At 48.3% G+C, this 19,483-nt stretch overlaps 1 protein-coding gene across 2 annotated transcripts in view; it reads left to right on the top strand.

Moving 5' to 3' along the window:
• The first annotated feature begins 4,079 nt into the window (after positions 1 to 4,079).
• Positions 4,080 to 19,483, top strand: part of Taok3 (TAO kinase 3) — a 184,463-nt gene continuing 169,059 nt past the window's right edge. Inside the window, exons 1-2 of one of the 2 annotated variants that reach the window (XM_041647302.1) lie at positions 4,080 to 4,262; positions 13,612 to 13,711. The gene's annotated coding sequence lies outside the window, so the exon portion shown is untranslated. The remainder of the gene's footprint in view (positions 4,263 to 13,611; positions 13,712 to 19,483) is intronic. The other variant, XM_041647308.1, reaches the window with a different exon arrangement.

Consider the following 19,483-nt stretch of genomic DNA (forward strand, 5'->3'; position numbering starts at 1 on the left):
AGGCTGCCCGGTGACAGCCTGATGCCGCCATCCTCGAGGCGATGGGTGAGACGCAGGGCTCCACGTTCTCTCACACAGCAGCGCCTTCATCGCTTTCTTAAGAATGCTCGATCGAACGGCCACGGGGAGGGGCGAAGGCAGCTGTCGCTGGAGTCAGGCATATCCTTGGGCAGCGCTGGCTGCGGACAGGACCCCGAAGCTGGGAGGACACTTCCGGAAACGGCCGCCAGGCGGCGCCCGGAGTCAAAACTAAAGTGTGGACGGGCGCGACCTGGGCGGAGGCTTGGCAAAGCCCTGGAGAGGTGAATGACAAGAACCGATCCCGTGGTGGGTGTGGAAACCTGGACAGCTAGAGTGTGTGCGATACAGAAAATGGGGAGTCTGCTTCCGCCCCTGCCATAATGGGGGCTTAAGAATTAAAATAAAGGCAAGCTGCTGCCATTCCGTCCCCGAGTGAACGTATGTACCCAGGCCTTTCTAGTGCTTTCGTTTGAATAGGTTTACTGGGTGAGCTGTTTTTCCTGATTTGACAAATGATCAAAGAGCTATCATTCTCCATTCAAAAAAAGAAAGAAAAGAGAGAAGGAAGGGAGAGAGAGAGAGAGAGAGAGGTGGCATCAGTTTAGAAACCCAGATCCAGGCTGTTCATGGAACAGCTGCCTTGTGTTTCCTCAAATGTACTTTTAAGGTACTTTTGCCTAATCCAGTAACTAGTTAGCCTGCTAATTTTTAGGTGAGCAAATAATACGTTGGCTGAAATTGAAAAGCCAACGCCGGTGTAGTGGCACACTCCTGTAATCCCAGCACAGGGCAGGCGGATCTCAATGGGACCAGTCTGGTCTACAGAGCGAGTTCCAGCCGGGCGGTGGGGGCGCACGCCTTTAATCCCAGCGCTCGGGAGGCAGAGACAGGCGGATCTCTGTGAGTTCGAGACCAGCCTGGTCTACAAGAGCTAATTCCAGGACAGGCTCCAAAACCACAGAGAAACCCTGTCTTGAAAAACCAAATAAATAAATAAATAAATAAATAAGCGCGTTCAAATAAGTAAGTAAAAGAGCGAGTTCCAAGACCTGCTCCAAAGCTACACAAAGAAACATGTCTCTAAAAACCTAAGAAAGAAAGAAAGAAAGAAAGAAAGAAAGAAAGAAAAGTGAGCCCAGTGTGTCAAGACTATAATCCCAGTTACTCAGGAAGATAAAGTAGGAGGGAAGGTAAGATCGAGGTCATCCATCTTAATGAGACCCTGCCTGAAAACAAAAAGAGGGCTGTGGATGCAGCTGGGTGGAGCACTTGCCTGGCATGCTGGAGACCCTAGCTAACTTCAATTCCTAATGCTGGGAGGTGGGGACAAAGTGGCGACAGCAACATCCTTCAGTAGTCAAATCTGCACAGGAAAAGGAAGAAGTAACGAAAACGGGGCAGATGTGTGTCAAAGGCAGGGTGGAACCCAATACAGTGTTTGATTCTCACATCCTCTATGATCAAATGTATTTCCAAATTGGCCCAGAGATACTTCTAAAAAAGAGAACATTTGTGTTTGGTCCCATTCATTCTGACATTGCCTATTTTACTACCTTATTTTCATTAAACCTTGGCTCTCTTTGTAAGGGATAGGGCCTCTGTGTGAAATGCGAGAATTCCCAGAATGCAATGCTGAGATGAGCTTCTCAGAAGTCCTGGGATCTGAAATCCCTTCTCAACAAGTCTTTCTTCAAGCTCAGTCTCAGTAGAAATTTGCAGAGAGGTCTCTCCTGCAAAGGATGACGTCGGCTTCGTGTGTGTGTGTGTGTGTGTGTGTGTGTGTGTTCAGGCGCACACGCACCCACCCCCTGTTGGATCACATATAAACTGAAATCCACACTGTGGGACTAGCGTTCATTAATAATGCTATTCACAAAACAGAAAAAAAAATGAAGGGCAACATTTTTGAAATCAGAATTCATTGATACAATGAATCAAAAAGTAGTTGGTTTTGTTACTAAAAGTTACAAGAAACTGGGCCCTTCTTTGTAATCCTGCTTTCCTTTAACTTTTATTTCTGTCTCCCAGACTGCAGACAGCCTGTTAGTAGCCATGCCTTTTTTTTAATTATTTATTTATTTATTATGTATACAATATTCTGTCTACATGTATGCCTGCAGGCCAGAAGAGGGCACCAGACCTCATTACAGATGGTTGTGAGCCGCCATGTGGTAGCTGGGAATTGAACTCAGGACCTTTGGAAGAGTAGGCAATGCTCTTAACCGCTGAGCCATCTTTCCAGCCCTAGCCATGCCTTTTTGTTTTATGTGTTTGACAGCGACACAAACAGTTGGATGACCACAGTTTACCCCTTATCTTCCCTGGAGACTGCAGAGCTGGAAGACAGAAACGACTTTTTAAAAATCTCTTATTTTAGGCTTGGTCAACTTCTGTTCCATTTTTTTTTATTCTATTCCATTCTATAGCCAACTTTGCCTATAAAACCTAAGTTTCCTTTAGAATCATTTCATTCCTTAAAGTCCTCCACTGCTTCTTGCCCAAAGACGGTATTCAGACTACTCAGGAAAACACACACCTCCGAATCGAACCTAAAACTCAAACCCTGGAGCCCAGTGTTCACAACTTCAGGCCTTCCCAGCCAGCCTCTGGGTTCCCACCAAGAAGATTTTAAGGGGGCCCAGAGGTTGGGATGAACTTTGATTTGCAAACAGATGTTTAGGATGCAAATGTGGACTGGGGGAGGGACGGGCTAGAGCTCGAGTTAAAATGAGCAACTTTCCGACGTGTTTGAGTAGCTTGGTTAAACCTCCAGTAGAACAAAACACGAAAACGGGGCAGGTGTGGTGGCCACGCCTTGAGTTCCAGCTGAGGCGCTGGCAAGTTCAAGGCCAAGCTGTCTACTTGTCTACTAGAGCAGAGTTCTAGGCCAAGGCTGCGCCAGAGCCAATCGCAGATAAGATAAACAAATAAGAATTTAAAAACTTTACAGTAGAGCATTTACTAAGAGATAAGGTGTGTCCACGTCTGACGTGGCTCCGGGTGAAAATGGGCTCCTGCCGAAACCCGTTTTGAGCCTCTACCGTTAACTGGAACAACACAGCCCTTTCCGCAAAACCGTGAGACAGGTCCTGGTGCACTTTAATCCCTGGCAAGCACTGCGTTTCCACGTGGCTCGGGATGGATCCAGGTTATTGCAGGGTGCACTTGGGGTCAAAACTCAGTGTCCTTCCACCTTTGGTTCCTTAAAGTCCGTGGCCCTGGAAGAGGTTCAGTTGAATATGCTTGCTGAAACCTCTCCTATCCCAACTCCTTGTTCAGCCGTGATAATCAAAACTCACAAAACGAGTGTTTCCTTTTTCAGCTTTTTTCCCTTGTGTGACAGGGTCTAGCCATGTAGCCCAGGCTAGACTTAAACTTGAGGCGATCTTCCTGCCTCTGCCTGTGAAGTATTGGAGCATAGGCGGCCACAGCGAGTGGAAAGGCTTGACTTCTCAAAACCGTGTTAAGTACTTAGTGTTTATCTAGTCTACAGATTCTTTTTCCTCTCCAGCAGTAAACCGGCGTCCACTGAACGTAAGGCAAGAAAACGCAATTCCCCCGTCTGAGAGCTAGGAAATAATTGCAAGCCCCAGGAGGAAAGCTTGCCTTATGGGTGACTAGCAGCTGTAAACTGTCCAGCGAGCGACCTGAGAGACCGGGTCCGCCCAACATACTCTCCCACGGTGGTCTCCCGAGAAAAGTCAAGGCGTGGGGAAGAGAGCCACGAACTTTGACCCCTGCGCTGCACAAACAAGCCTGACCGCACCCGAAGAGGGCCACGGGTAACCCAAGTGGTGAGAACTTCCGCGTTTGAGAGAGCCCCGCCCACAGGGCCCGCCCACTCCCTATTCCGCCAATCCCGTGGACCCATCGACCGCTCGGGTTTCCCAGGGAAGGCCAATCGAACGCCTATGTGTGACATGGGGCCCGAGGCCGGCGATCAGGTAAGGTCAGTAGAGAGCCTATCAGAGAGCGGCAGGGGGCGGGGTCGAGGGCGGGGCCGAGTGGGGGCGGGGCGCGCTCCGCGCAATCGGGTGCGATTGGCCACCCCTGGCGGAGCCGCACCTCGGACAGCAGCAGCGGCGGCAGCGAGGGTCCTGCGTGGAGAGTGGAACGCGACGCGGACTCGCGGACGGGAGGCTGCGCGTGGGGACGCAGCACGCGAGGACTCGGCACAAGAGCGACTCGGGGCACGAGTGAGAGAAGGCGGTGGCGCCGGGGTCGCGGGTGACAGTGCTGAGGTGAGAGCGCGGGCGCCAGAGTGACAGCCGGAGTCCCGGCGCGGGGACTCGAGCAGCGGTCACGAGCATCCCGGGAACAGAGTTGTCAGTGCTTCTGGGGACCGGGAGGGAACCGGGACGGGGAGTGCGGAGGGGACCCCGAGAAGGACCGCGGGTGAGGGAGAGGACCAGGATGGGGACAGGGACGGCGAAGTAAAGAGTGGATTCCGAGTAGGACCGCTGGTGAGAGAGGGGATGCAGAGAGGGATGGGGAAAGCTAGATGAGGAGGGAACCGAGAAATACCGCAGGTGAGCAAGGGGACCCCAGAACGGGACTGGGCAGTGGGATTAACGAAGCGACTTGAATAGGGACCTGGAGAGGGATCAGGAGCAGTGGAATGAGCAAGAGGACTCCGGAGGGACTGGGACGGTGGGATGAACGAGAAGATCCGCCCCAGGTAGACCAGTGAGGAGAGCGGACCGGACTCAGAAAGGGACCGGACCCGTGGAGTGAGCGGAGGAGACACAGAGAAGGACCGGGACTGCAGACTGAGCAAATGGATTTGAGAGAATCGAGGCAGCGGAATGAAGGAAGGGCACCCAAGAGATAGGCAAAGAACCTCAAAGGAGGCCAGGGCAGTGGTTCTGGAAACTGCTCTCTCGATGGATGTAAAGAGGACTTGAAGAAAGTTTAGGACAATTGGGTGACAAGAGGGGTCCCCACGAAAGGACAAGACAGACAGGTGTCCCAGAGCAGGGCCAGCACTGGAGTCCAAGGAGAGCGGGTGAATGGGATACCAGAGAAAAGCGAGCATTCAGAGCGAGAGTGTGGCTTTCTGACTGGCAGTCAGATACCTGGGGGAAAAACACGGGCTGCCTGGGTCCTGGTGGCATCCAGCGGGGACGGGGACGGGAGCAAAGCTGACACCTGGACACCGATGTTCCGCTTCTACGAATCCTAGGTCTCCCCGAGTGTTGAGTTCCGGGACACTGGAAGGGGGATCATGTGATGGGCCCCGGAATGAAAGACACGGATCGCAAGGACTGGCCAAGGGCTAGCCAGACGATTTGTAGAGATTAGACTCGCGGGCCGCCTCGCCTCTTGTAAACAGCAGACTGGCTTTTTATCTCTTTACTAAAGTTCGGCCTGGGGAATTCCTTGATGAAAGATCTGGGGGAAAACTAGAGGGGCTTCCCTTTGACCCCATCCCAAGAAGTTGGAGGAAGATGTCTTTTGGAATATCCTCACTTTGGATTAATTAGGATGTTAATTTTGATACTGAAAATTGTGCTCCTGAAGCAGGTTTTGGCCTTTTATCGTTGTTTGTTTATTTAGTTGGTTGGTTTGATTTTAGTTTTTCATTTTCGCTCCAGGAGGAGTTAAGAAACTTTTTCCCATTTGGCAGCCTGACCCTATCAGTGTTTGCAATGCAGATTTAAGAGAACCGGAGCAGGTTTTGTAGTTAAGGCTGTTTAAACTTTGATGTGTTAGAAGGTCACAGTCAATTTTTCAAAGCAGTTGCTGGGGTCGATAAACGAATGGCACTTTCTAGGCATCTAAGCCAGGTATGCATATTCAAAGCAGACGCTATAGGTCTGTCTTAAGGCTGGGACAAAGAATTGAAGTGGTCCATGGTGGCAGGTTCTTCTCTGAGGGATGGGAAAATATCATAACCCCAGGGCTGTGTTAGGTTGACATGGCCACACCCACCTTCTGAATTCAACCCCAATGCACTTTATTTAGCCATCAACTTTATATTTGAAGATTTTTTAAAAATCATGATATTTTTCTTAAATTATTTTTTGGATTAACGTTCCAAAGCAATGAATTTTTATTGGGGCATTTTCATAGAACTCTTGTATTTTTTTTTAATTTTTCCTTTTCTCTGTTTCTAACACTGCTTTTGCTCTCTTCATCACTGTATTATTTCTTTCTGTCTTTCTGTTTGGTTTGGTTTTGGAAGCTTAGAAAAGGGTAGTTTTAGGGAAATAATGGAGAATTAAGTACGATTCCATTTCTGTTGTCTAGATATCTCCTCTGACTCAGGTTTTGAGTGTGCGGGGTTAGAAATCCCTTCTCTGGCCATGGCAGCAAGACTCAGGATGCTGAGACAGGATAATTTTGAGCTGGAGGCTAGCCTGGGCTACCTGCTCAAGGAGTACCAAGTCAGCCTGGACTTTAAGACAGCATCTCAAAAAGCCAAAGAAATATTTCACTTGTGTTTAGCATTAGGTAGCTCCACCAAGAGGTACACTGTGTTGTTTCCAGTAGACACAAGGGGTTGGGGATTTTCTACCTAAGGAGCCCAAAGCCCTGGGTTTGGGCCTCAGAATAACAACAAAAGTAGGCTTGCTTTTGTTGTTTGTTTGTTTAGGTACAGAGCGTCAAACCCAGGGCCTTTTGCATGCTAGGCGAGTGATTTTCCCACCGAACACCAAGCACACTGTCAGCCTCACTGTCATTTTGGCCCAAGACCAACATCTGACATGGTTTTCACCCAGGCGATAGTAAGGAAAAGGCTTGTTCCCTCCCAGCAGTTCTGATGCCATGAGATGGAGCCAGGGGTGATGATGGAAACCCACCCACTAAAAATCCTCCCTGAGGGACACCGGACCAGCTGCAGCAGGCACAGATTTTCCCAGAATTCAAAGAAGTGAAGTTAAGAGGGTGTTTTGGGGGGCGTTTAAGTCATCCTAAGGGTAGAGCATGGGGGGTGTACCTCTGAATGGGAAGCCCCCACCCCAGTTCTTCCAGGAACTCAGAGAAGTGTCCGACAGAGAAGTTTTTTTTTTTACCCTCTTGTTAGCTCACTTCTGAGTGGTGTAAATAGTCATTTCTGAAGTCAAAACAATAAATGTATTCCCTTGTATGTATTTCCTCTCCTGAGTCATCACCCAGCCAGTGATGGCAACTGCTTTCCCATATGGTGTTGATCCAGGGATGATGAAGACAGAGTGGAGTAGAATTCTTCCTGCTAAGAGGAGCCTGTGCCCTTCTTCCCTGGGGGAGGAGTGTGAGAAGATAGGAATTCCTGTGAGATCTTTGTTCACTTAAAAGGCTTGTTTCAACCAGACAGTGGTGGCACACACATTTAATCCCAGCACTTGAGGCAGAGGCAGGCAGATCTCTGTGAGTTCAAGGCCAGCCTGGTCTACAGAGCAAGTTCCAGGACAGCTAGGACTACAAAGAGAAACCCTGTCTCCAAAACAAAAAAAGAAAAAAGAAAGGCTTGTTTCCTGCTTTAATAAAATGCAACGACAGGAGAGACTCAGGTGAGCCCTTGCATGTTCTTCCCTGCTCTTAGCCGAGCCCAGGAGCCAAGCACCCGCCTGACACTTTCCTTACTGCATGACATCCTGCACAGTGTGTCCATTGTGCTCTCGGAGATTGCCTGCCTATCTAGCATGGCTTAACAGGCAAGCCAACCTGAACAAGTGTTTTCATTGCTTGCCAACATTCATAAACACATGGTCTTCGGTAGAGCAGGGGGTAGGAGTGGGGCCAGTGCTAGAGAGCTGGGGCAGAGGAATCACGAAGCCTCCCTCTGCACCCATGTTCTTTCTAGTGTTACATACAGATGCATCTTGCTTCATAATTTGATTCTGGTTTTAATTCCTTCCTCCTCTCCCCAAAAGAACAGACAGATACACACATGCACACACACAGAAAGACATACATACACATAGATGTGAGTGTATATATACATACATGTATATGTATACATATGTGTGTATACATATGTGTATACATACATGCATACATGCATGCATGCATACAAGGAAAGATCCTGCCTTAACATGTTTGGAGACTTTGGGGACTTACTGAGAAAACATCTTTAATTTATTTTCCTTTGGGGAGGAAATTTCTGTCACTCACAGCAGCTAGTTCTTGAGTTATTATTTTGGGGTGTGGTTTGGCCTGGGTGACTTAACTTGTGGTGGGCTAGCCTCGTCACCTGTTTAACTGGCCACTCTGCTGTTTGTGAGGATGTCTTTAGCTCCCAGCAGAGGAACAGCCTGTGCCTGAGTCCATCAGTAGCAGTCCCTTCATTTTACCTCCGGCCTCCATGAAGAAAGTGAAATCGAATCCACCTTCAATGCTTTATTTTAATAGTGTAATTAATGAATGAAATATTCATTAGAAGAGTTCAACTCCAGTTTCTTCTGCTATTTTAAGGGAAAACATTTATTCCCAGATTAAACTGGGATTCTGTAGTATATACTCATCTTTATTATATTCGTTTATCTGCTCTGTGTAGGTATAGGATCATATGTCCATGTGGAGGTCGGAGCACAGCCTGCAGGAGGTGGTTCTCTCCTTCCATCATGTGGGCCCCAGGGATCAGACTCAGTTCATCCATGTTGGTGGCACGTGCCTTTACCCACTGAGCCATCTCACCAACCCTGTGTTTGTTTATTTATTTTCTAAGCAAGGACTTTCTTTTCCTTTTCTTTTCTCTCATGTGTGTGGATGTTTACCTGAATGAATATCCGTGCACTGCATGTGTGCCTGTCGCCTGCTACGGCCAAAAGAGGACATCAAATCCCCTGGGACTAGAGTTACAGATGCTTGTGAGCCACCATGTAGGTGCTGGGAACTGAACCCCGGTCCTCTACGAGAACAACCAGTGCTCTTAACCACTGAGCCATCTCTCTGGCCCTGCCAGCCCTGTATTTATGGTCGTGTATTCCCCTTTCTGTCTGTATGTCCATGACAAACAAGGGCAATGGCAATTCAAATACATCTTGCTTCCCCCTACAATAGATTCCACTAATTAAGTCAGAAAGCTTTCTTAAATAAGCTAATGACTTAATTGGTCTTGGCAGTAAACACACTAACCTGAATCATAGTTCATGGCCAATTTTCTGTCCTATTGAGAACATAAGTTCTTTTAAATTTTCACTTAATGTTTAATGTTTAAAGTATCTTTTATTCATCCTTTGACCACTTCATACATGTATACAATGTATCTTAATCATATCCTCTCCAGGCCACTCCTCTCTGTCTCTCAGCATGCCTCCCTCCCACCTCATGTCTACCGCCCACCCCACACTCCTGCATACGTAATCCACTGAGTCCAGTTAGTTGTGCCTGCTGGCATGATGGCTAAGTGCTGGCTCATCTTTTGGCTTCATCGTGTGTGGGTAACCCCGCTTCAGAGTTCCTGAGTGCAGCGGGCATGCCATGCCCAGTAGACGTCACTCACAGCCCCCTCCCCATCCTCAAGCCTGTACATAGCCTTCCTTTGGAGGCCTGGCAGGCTCCTGGATGCAGATGTCCCATCTAGGGCAGAGCACTTGCCCGTCACTTCTCAGCACCCCACCCACTTCTGAGTCCGCTCATTCGTCACCTCCCACTGCAGGAAGACATCTTTCTGACCAGGGCTGAGAGCAGCACTAATCACAGGGATAAACAGAAGACTGTGTTTTTGGAATGTGCAAATACACGTTATTTTATTGTATTTATTTAGTTGATGCGACTCAAACTCGGGGCCTCAAATACACTAGGCAAGTGCCCTGCCTTCGAACTATAGCCCCTAACACAAATATTTTTAAAAAACCACTTTGACATGGTTTTTAAGTGACCTGGGTCAAGATCTAGTAGCAGAGAGAGGATGATAAAGGTGTTTCGGGAAACTTTATGCTTTTATTGTCGCTGCAAAACTGCTTTGTTTCTGTTTTGTTTGTGTTGTGACAGGGTCTTTGGCCATAGCCAAGCATGGCCTGCCCTCTTCTCCCCTCCCCTCCTGGCCTAGTCAACACAGGGCAGATTTAGCAACCTGTTCTTGGGTTTGAGCACCCCATTCTTGGCACACTTATTTTCTGTGTTTCGGTTATTGCCGGGGCATTCCTGTGGCGGTCAGAGGACAACCGGTGGGGGTCAGATTTTCCTACCACCTTCCCCCTGAGCCATCTTACCTACCTATTGGCCATGTACTTCCTGCCATGCCATCCATGGTCCCATCTTAGCCCTGCCCTTTCAGTGCCTTTGTCCCTCATCTTCAGGATTCTTTTCTCTTTCTAGAATATTTTTATAGACCCAGGGCCATGCCTGTGCTGGACAAAGACTGTTCTGCCTTGGTTCAGGAGACCTCAGACCACCCTCTTTTCTCTTGAGTTCTCTAAGTATATGCTTTCTTTGTTCTAGGATATTCTGTCTGATAGTCCATTCTAGGGTTTCCACTTCCCTTGTCCTTTGTAGAAGTTCATCGTCTTGGTTTTAAAAGGACAGTCTCTTCTATTTCTAACCTTGCAACCGATACCTTAATTATTGAATTGTGTTAAACTGTAACACTTTAGATCTAAACTAGTATTTAAGTGTAGTTACACAGATAATTATAAAATACAGTTGTTGCTGCAGACGAAGATAATAGGGACAGTTCCTAAGGGAAGATTACCTCTGAGCTTGACACTTGGAATGTCTGATCTGGAGACGTCAGAAACCCAGGACTTGGAAAGATTCCTGGTCGTTTTCTTTTCTTTTTTTTTTTTTTCTTTTCTTTTTTTCGAGACGGGGTTTCTCTGTGGTTTTGGAGCCTGTCCTGGAACTAGCTCTTGTAGACCAGGCTGGTCTCGAACTCATGGAGATCCGCCTGCCTCTGCCTCCCGAGTGCTGGGATTAAAGGCGTGTGCCACCACTGCCCGGCTCCTGGTCATTTTCAACATCTCGCTTTGACTCTTGGTTTTTCAAGGCAGGGTTTCTCTGGTTATCCCTGGCTGTCCTGGAGCTTGTTCTGTAGACCAGACTGGCCTTGAACTCAGAGATCTACTTGCCTCTGCCTCCTAAGTCTGCTGTGACTGTTAAGGTTGGGGTCTATTTGTTTGTTTCTTTGGATGGTATTTTTTATTAGTTGGGATCTTTAGAAGGTTGCACTTTCTCTGAGATTCAGAGCCAAAGAAGGTGGTGATGGCTTAAATCACCTCCACATGCTGTCCTTCCAAAGCATGCGCTCACCCTTCCTTTCTAGGATGAGTACTTAGTAGCTGAGCACAGATAAACTTGGGGGGGGGTCCCCCCACCTTCCAGACTGAATTTCTCACCAGCACTTACTAACTTCTGGCAGACATAGCAAATATTCTGTCTGTTTTGTTCACGCCGCTAGCATTTAGGGTCCACAAAGACAGGGGTTCTTGTTTTTACTCTTTGCTATCACCCTATCTAGTTGCTTAGTGAAGATTTGGTGGATGTCTTACAGAAATCTGGCGTGAGCGAGTTCTCCAATTGGTTGGCTAAAGAGTTTCGTTGTTCTGAACATAAGGAAGTAAAAATCCTGAGGAAGGAAAATACAGTTTGGAGATGTTTTCATGTCCTCTTTACTCTCTGGATGTTAGGTTTGTCTTTTGGGTTGGTCTTGCGTTCTCTCTATTTTTGACCATACAAGCCAAGAATGCATCTCAGGCTGGAGAAAAATCTATGAAAACTGTTCATGGCGAGGAGACCACTCTGATGCCTGTGGTGCCTCCTTAGGCGCCAGGTACTTAAACCCACAGTAGTAATGATCCCAGCCGCAGCACAGCGGCTCCGGGAGGCTTCTCACCTGCTCTCCATTGGTTGTGTGTTGATGCCGGAAGCTGGTCAGCTCAAGCTCATGTCATTTTGGGGGTGTCATCAGCTTTCTGCATGTACAAGTAATTTTGATTGAAATTCGTTCTAAGCCTGAATTAAAATAACTGAGCACTGGCGAGGTCTTCTTTGCCTGCTGGCAACCCTGAGTACTACCTTCAACACGCCCTCAAAATACCAAGGACACACAAGCCCTCACTTCCATGGAAAAGGTTCCTGTCTCATTCTCCAGTGTCTCCCCCGTGTGAACCAGGCTGGCCTTGAACTTGCCATCCTCGCACCTTAGCCTTCATAATGCAGGGGGTTGCTGGTGTGAGCTGCCAAGCTTGAAAAGTCTTTTTAGGCTTCAAGTGGCCTGATCATGACGCTTTTTATGGTAAACGTGACCCGCCATCAGCTTTACCAATCACCAACTGAGTGTCTTCAGTCTCTGCCATATGAAACTTTTCTTCCCCTTCTTATATATAAAATCTACCAAATCCCAGGCCATGTTCTGTCCATCACAGTATTCTAGCGCCAGGAACCACGTTTTTTTGTTTTGTTTTGTTTTTTTATTTGTTTATTTTTTTTGGTTTTTCGAGACAGGGTTTCTCTGTGGCTTTGGAGCCTGTCCTGGAACTAGCTCTGTAGACCAGGCTGGTCTCGAACCCACAGAGATCCGCCTGCCTCTGCCTCCCGAGTGCTGGGATTAAAGGCGTGTGCCACCATCGCCCGGCAGGAACCCCGTTTTGAACAGAGGGGTGGATACTGAGATTGGACCTCAGGCTTCACACGGGCTAGACGAGCATGCTGCCGACCACTCAACAGTCTTCCCAGGCCACCATTATTTTTAAAGATTTTTTTTTAATTTATATGTGTATTCCGGTGGTAGTGATGCACACCTTTAATCCCAGCACTCAGGAGGCAGAGGCAGACAGATCTCTGTGAGTTCGAGGCCAGCCTGGTCTACAGAGCAAGTTCCAGGACAGGCACCAAAGCTACACAGAGAAACCCTGTCTCAGGGGGAAAAATTATGTGTGTGACAGTGCATGCATGGGTGTGTGTGCCCAGGGAAGTCAGAAGTGGCCTTTGAATCCCTTGGAACTAGAATTGCAGGCATCTCATCTTGTGAGCCATTCTGGTAGAGACCTCTGGTAGAGAGAGCTGCAAGTCCCCTTAACCATGGAGCCCTCTCCTCAGCCTCTCCGTCCACTGCTCATTTCTGAAACAGCCTCTGACTAGGTTGCCCAGGCTGTCCTTGAACTCACCCTGAAGCCCACACAGGCTTCGAAATTCCTCTGTAGCCTAAACAAGACTCGAACTTGAAGCCGTCCTGCTTCATTGTCCCTGCTTGCCAGGACAGGCTCAGTAATGGTGAGTTTTAGAGAAATCGTAGCAACCTGTTAAAGTAAACTGCCCCAGCCCTTTCAGATCGGGCAGTCACCAGCCCATAATGAACCTTGCTGGATTGTTCTCAGTTTGAACCTAGGGTGGGAGTGTCCTAGATTCTAGATGTTCCCGGTGAGGGTAATCCCAACCTTAAAATCTCCTTCGAGGGATCTAGTTCTCACACACACACACACACACACACACACACACACACACACAGAGAGAGAGAGAGAGAGAGAGAGAGAGAGAGAGAGAGAGAGCACGCAAACCAAACGGCAGACTGACACCACCCAGAGGCACATGCACCTGCGAGGGCCAATGGGCGTCAGAACAGGAAATGCCGCGTGCAGGCCGTTGGGCCTGATAGCACCGTGGGGCACCCTGCTCATGCCTCTTCATCTGTAGTTCCTCATAAGGATTTTATGGGGTTTCTTGCAGACTTCTCATCCCTAAGCTTCGAAGAGAAGGCACTGTAGATTCAAAGAATAAAATGTGAAGGTGCTTTGACCGGTCTTCATTCTCCGGAAACCCGGACCTGGTGAGTGCCTCTTGTGATGTTTCCACTACCTCCTAACAGGGTGTGTCCCGTGCAAGCGCAGGGAGCACCCAGGCAGAGGGATGACGGGTGCATTCGTGGAGCACTAACTATGCCAATGGCTTTATGGATGCCTGGCTCGGCCTGGCCTGGTGTCACTGCAGCAGCAGGCATTAACCAAATGTAATAGATTTCGACATGGTATTTGTTTAGCAGGCTCCTGTTTGTTCTCTTTGGTGGGAACTGGGGGCACAGGGGGTGGAGGTACTGAGGGGGTGCGGACTGGAAACTTGTTTTAGAACATTCCTTCCCCAAATGTCAAAACACAGAGTGCTGTAAAGTGCTCTTGAGGCTCCTGGTCTGACCAGGAAGTGCTGCTTGAGTTTCCCTTGAGTGTCTGCTAAGTGCTTCCTTTCTCAGAGTGAAGGCGCTTGACAGCCCGGGGTATCCTTGGCACTGAAGTCGGTCTCAGGTTGATCTCTCCTGTGAGCCAGTCAGTCTTTTAAAGGCTTATTGACTGCTCAGGCCTCTCCTTCACGTGGGCTTGGACATCGAGGGGCCTGCATTTCGGACAGTCCATTGCGAGTAAGCATACCTGGTTTCTAATTTTATATGTACCGTCGCATTAAAAAGCGCCGTATGTTGACACAGTGTTCACACACGGGAGCCATTTAAACTTCCTGTTGAATTTTACATAAGGACTTAGGACCTTTTGCTCAAAGTCCAGCCAAGAACCTGAAGCTGAGACTCCACTGACCCACATGGTATGGTTAGTTAGAACCTGAAGCTGAGACTCTGCTGACCCACAGGGGATGGTTAGTTAGAACCTGAAGCTGAGACTCTGCTGACCCACATGGTGTGGTTAGTTAGAACCTGAAGCTGAGACTCTGCTGACCCACATGGTGTGGTTAGTTAGAACCTGAAGCTGAGACTCTGCTGACCCACAGGGGATGGTTAGTTAGAACCTGAAGCTGAGACTCTGCTGACCCACAGGGGATGGTTAGTTAGAACCTGAAGCTGAGACTCTGCTGACCCACAGGGGATGGTTAGTTAGAACCTGAAGCTGAGACTCTGCTGACCCACATGGTGTGGTTAGTTAGAACCTGAAGCTGAGACTCTGCTGACCCACAGGGGATGGTTAGTTAGAACCTGAAGCTGAGACTCTGCTGACCCACAGGGGATGGTTAGTTAGAACCTGGAGCTGAGACTCTGCTGACCCACATGGTATGGTTAGTTAGAACCTGAAGCTGAGACTCTGCTGACCCACAGGGGATGGTTAGTTAGAACCTGAAGCTGAGACTCTGCTGACCCACAGGGGATGGTTAGTTAGAACCTGAAGCTGAGACTCTGCTGACCCACAGGGGATGGTTAGTTAGAACCTGAAGCTGAGACTCTGCTGACCCACAGGGGATGGTTAGTTAGAACCTGAAGCTGAGACTCTGCTGACCCACAGGGATGGTTAGTTAGAACCTGAAGCTGAGACTCTGCTGACCCACAGGGGATGGTTAGTTAGAACCTGAAGCTGAGACTCTGCTGACCCACAGGGGATGGTTAGTTAGAACCTGAAGCTGAGACTCTGCTGACCCACAGGGGATGGTTAGTTAGAACCTGAAGCTGAGACTCTGCTGACCCACAGGGATGGTTAGTTAGAACCTGAAGCTGAGACTCTGCTGACCCACAGGGATGGTTAGTTAGAACCTGAAGCTGAGACTCTGCTGACCCACAGGGGATGGTTAGTTAGAACCTGAAGCTGAGACTCTGCTGACCCACATGGTGTGGTTAGTTAGAACCTGAAGCTGAGACTCTGCTGACCCACAGGGGATGGTTAGTTAGAACCTGAAGCTGAGACTCTGCTGACCCACAGGGGATGGTTAGTTAGAACCTGGAGCTGAGACTCTGCTGACCCACATGGTATGGTTAGTTAGAACCTGAAGCTGAGACTCTGCTGACCCACAGGGGATGGTTAGTTAGAACCTGAAGCTGAGACTCTGCTGACCCACAGGGGATGGTTAGTTAGAACCTGAAGCTGAGACTCTGCTGACCCACAGGGGATGGTTAGTTAGAACCTGAAGCTGAGACTCTGCTGACCCACAGGGGATGGTTAGTTAGAACCTGAAGCTGAGACTCTGCTGACCCACAGGGATGGTTAGTTAGAACCTGAAGCTGAGACTCTGCTGACCCACAGGGGATGGTTAGTTAGAACCTGAAGCTGAGACTCTGCTGACCCACAGGGGATGGTTAGTTAGAACCTGAAGCTGAGACTCTGCTGACCCACAGGGATGGTTAGTTAGAACCTGAAGCTGAGACTCTGCTGACCCACAGGGGATGGTTAGTTAGAACCTGAAGCTGAGACTCTGCTGACCCACAGGGGATGGTTAGTTAGAACCTGAAGCTGAGACTCTGCTGACCCACAGGGGATGGTTAGTTAGAACCTGAAGCTGAGACTCTGCTGACCCACAGGGATGGTTAGTTAGAACCTGAAGCTGAGACTCTGCTGACCCACAGGGGATGGTTAGTTAGAACCTGAAGCTGAGACTCTGCTGACCCACAGGGGATGGTTAGTTAGAACCTGAAGCTGAGACTCTGCTGACCCACAGGGATGGTTAGTTAGAACCTGAAGCTGAGACTCTGCTGACCCACAGGGGATGGTTAGTTAGAACCTGAAGCTGAGACTCTGCTGACCCACAGGGGATGGTTAGTTAGAACCTGAAGCTGAGACTCTGCTGACCCACGGGGATGGTTAGTAATTTGACATAGTTGAGCTTTTGTGTCAATTTGTAAAAACTTAGTATTTTAGTTTTCTCTCTTTCTTCTGGATTAGCAAGGCGAAGGCCAGGTTGCCAAGAGAATGTCATAATCTTGGCAAAAAAGCCCAGGAGGAAAACTTTAAAAGTATGCTAAAGGTCACCTTTTTAAAGGTGGATGCCACCTACCCTAAAGGGTGCCCCAACGTTAACGTAACGTTTCGAGAGTAAACTACTCTAACGGCATAGTGTCCATCCAGACCTTCAGAATATCACTTCCTGTTTTCCTTACTTCAGAGAAAGGTAAGATAGGGCAGAAAATGAAGCAGTTTCTCACATATAATTCCAAACGTAGACACACAAAGATCAAAAGAGTTTGGCCACATTTACATGGTTTTGCAATTTTTTTGAAATCATTTTAGTAACTGGGTTTGTTAGTTACTAAAGTAGAAAGGAAAATACCTTAGCGTTGAGGTCACTAATTTCTGGGGCAGCTCTAGTCCATAAAATGAAGTCAGATGACGCAAGCAAGGAGGTAACTTTTAATTGACAACCCGTTCCTTTTTGTGTTAAAGTTAGTCTAAAACAATCTGTGCTGGGAAACTGCCTCCTGCGCCTTCAATTCTTTTAGACAACTTTACTAGGCAATAGGAGCAAGGACTGGGCGAAAGGTGTGGGCTTGGACACAGCCATGGCCAAGCTCTAACATCGTGCGTGTCTCGAGTGTAAACTGATTCTTGCTGTTTTTGTGTAGGAGGCACTGTATGTTCAAGAATGTGTGTAGTGGCGGGGGGAAGGGCCTATCTAAAGAAAAGAGGAAATTAAAAATTTCAGATAATCTTTGAAATATAATGCCAGATCGTGTGTGTGTGTGTGTGTGTGTGTGTGTGTGTGATAAATTGAAGTCTCAGAACCTCCAGAATGGGCCGAGTGTGTAGTTTCACACAGTCCAGCTCCAGGTCAGAGCTGGGAGTGGGGAGAGGAAGTGGGCAGGGCCTCCCCCTGACAGATTGTTTCAGATCCTATGGAGTCAGGGAAGGTGGAAGTCACTGCTGGATCCCATCCGCCTGTGACTGTCGGTTTACCCAGCGCCTGCAGTATGCCTCGTCCATCCAGATGACAAGGCTCACTCTCCCAAGTAAGTTGACACGACAGTGCTGACCCTTCTTTCCAGTTTCCCCACGGTCATAGTCCTTATCTCTGGCCTGCAAAGATCACATGGACCCCTTTTGTACAAGGCCACATGTTAGCAGAAAGGGGGTGGGGTGGGCGGAATTTCATAGTGAGCGCGCTGTGTTTCCTGCTTCAAGTTATTGCAGTCGGTTTGTGAGAACATCTCGACACACTGGGACCATCGTATAAAATGATAAATAAGAATCCACAACTGTGAAGGAGCCCAAAGTTCTAGATTGTTCTGGTTCATTCCTGTCGGCAATGTAAAAAGGAAGCTTTTAGAGGAAATATGACATCTGGTCCCAGATGCTTAAGAATTGCAGAGGCAGGTTATTTTTAGAAATGTCTTAGGAGCGTGTGTGTGTGTGTGTGTGTGTGTGTCTGTATCTGTCTGTGTGTGTATAAACATGTATATATAATGTATATATAACTCATGCACACACACACACACAGTGCTGAGAAGTTTCTTTCACAGGTAAACTGCAGTTGCCCGCAGACTGTCTCAAGAAACACTGTTTAAAGCATTGTAATGCCGTGTGCCAGGCCTCATCAGTCCCTCATGGGCTGATCGCATCTTTTTCTTCACGTCCACCATCTGACCTTGATGTGATGTAAGTGTCCCGCCAAGAGGCAACAACAGTCAGACTCCAACTCCAGCAGGGTCCCACCTACCCTGTGGAACAGCTCAGGGGGTCAAAGAACATCTTATTGTGTCAGCAGCGCAGTTCTTCGAAGACGACCCCTGACCCCCCGCCCCCTGCACTGTGGCTCATGGTCAGCCTCATCGTATTACTGTGGTTTTAGTCACGTATACTTGGAGTTGGCACAGGAATGTGTCTGCCATCTGCTTATTCCATCGCCTCACATACTTGCTAACGTCCTGGGAAAGTGGGCATCAGCCAGAGTCCCCACTTCCCGTGATCCGTGTGGGATTAACTGAGATAGCGTCTGCAAAGCCCAAGGTTGATCATGCTTCAGGGGAAGAGCCCATGTCTGATGTCTGGTGGCTATGTCTGTGTTTGATGCTTTGAAGTAATACAGCCCCTATTCACAGCTTAACCAGAAAGTGATCATGGGAAGAAAAACAGTGTGCCAAGCTTTGTATGGTCACACAGTGTCATAAGAAGACCGGAGCATTGAACCCATGCTCTGGACATGGAGACAGGACCCAATGGTCTCCTTCCATGTCCTCACCTTGTTCCATGCTACCTAGGCCAAGGGGTGGGAGGATGTGGGGAGGACGCAGAGTTGGCTGTAGATTCAGTAATTATCTGTCAAAACGATTATTTGGTCTGATTAATTCAGCTTTTACACTTTTTCTCTTTGCCTCCCCTGTGAAAATTTCCTCTCCATTCAATAGAACTCAGAAAATTCAGGAAAGCAACATGGCAAATGAAGTAGGGGTTTATTATCAAATTATTTATTTGTGCATGTGTGCGTGCATGCACGTGTGCATGAGGGTGCACTCACCGTGCACACATGTGTTGGAGCCACGGCCAGCTCTCACATGGTGCCAGGGGGCCGAATCCTAGTCCATGGGCTGAGCTAGCGCCCCAGCCCAGAGGGTTGCCTTGATGTTTCGCTCATTTTCTCTGGATCTCTGGACAGTGTATGTTCTGGTGTTTTCTCCTGCATGGCCACAGCAGGTTGAGATCATATTTCAACACGTTAGGTCAGCGTAAAAAGAATTCTTGGATTATTCTTCAGCAGAACCAGAAGATAAAGATTTTTTTTTAGTTTTTGTTTGTTTTGTTTTGTTTTTGAGACAGGGTTTCTCTGAGTAACTGCCCTAGCTGTCCTGAAACTAGAACTTGCTCTGTAGACCAGATTGGCCTCAAACTCACAGAGATCCCCCTGC

Source organism: Microtus oregoni, unplaced genomic scaffold (genome assembly GCF_018167655.1).
Source record: "Microtus oregoni isolate MIOR12 unplaced genomic scaffold, Mior012 000003F_ref0000135, whole genome shotgun sequence".
NCBI lineage: Eukaryota > Metazoa > Chordata > Mammalia > Rodentia > Cricetidae > Microtus > Microtus oregoni.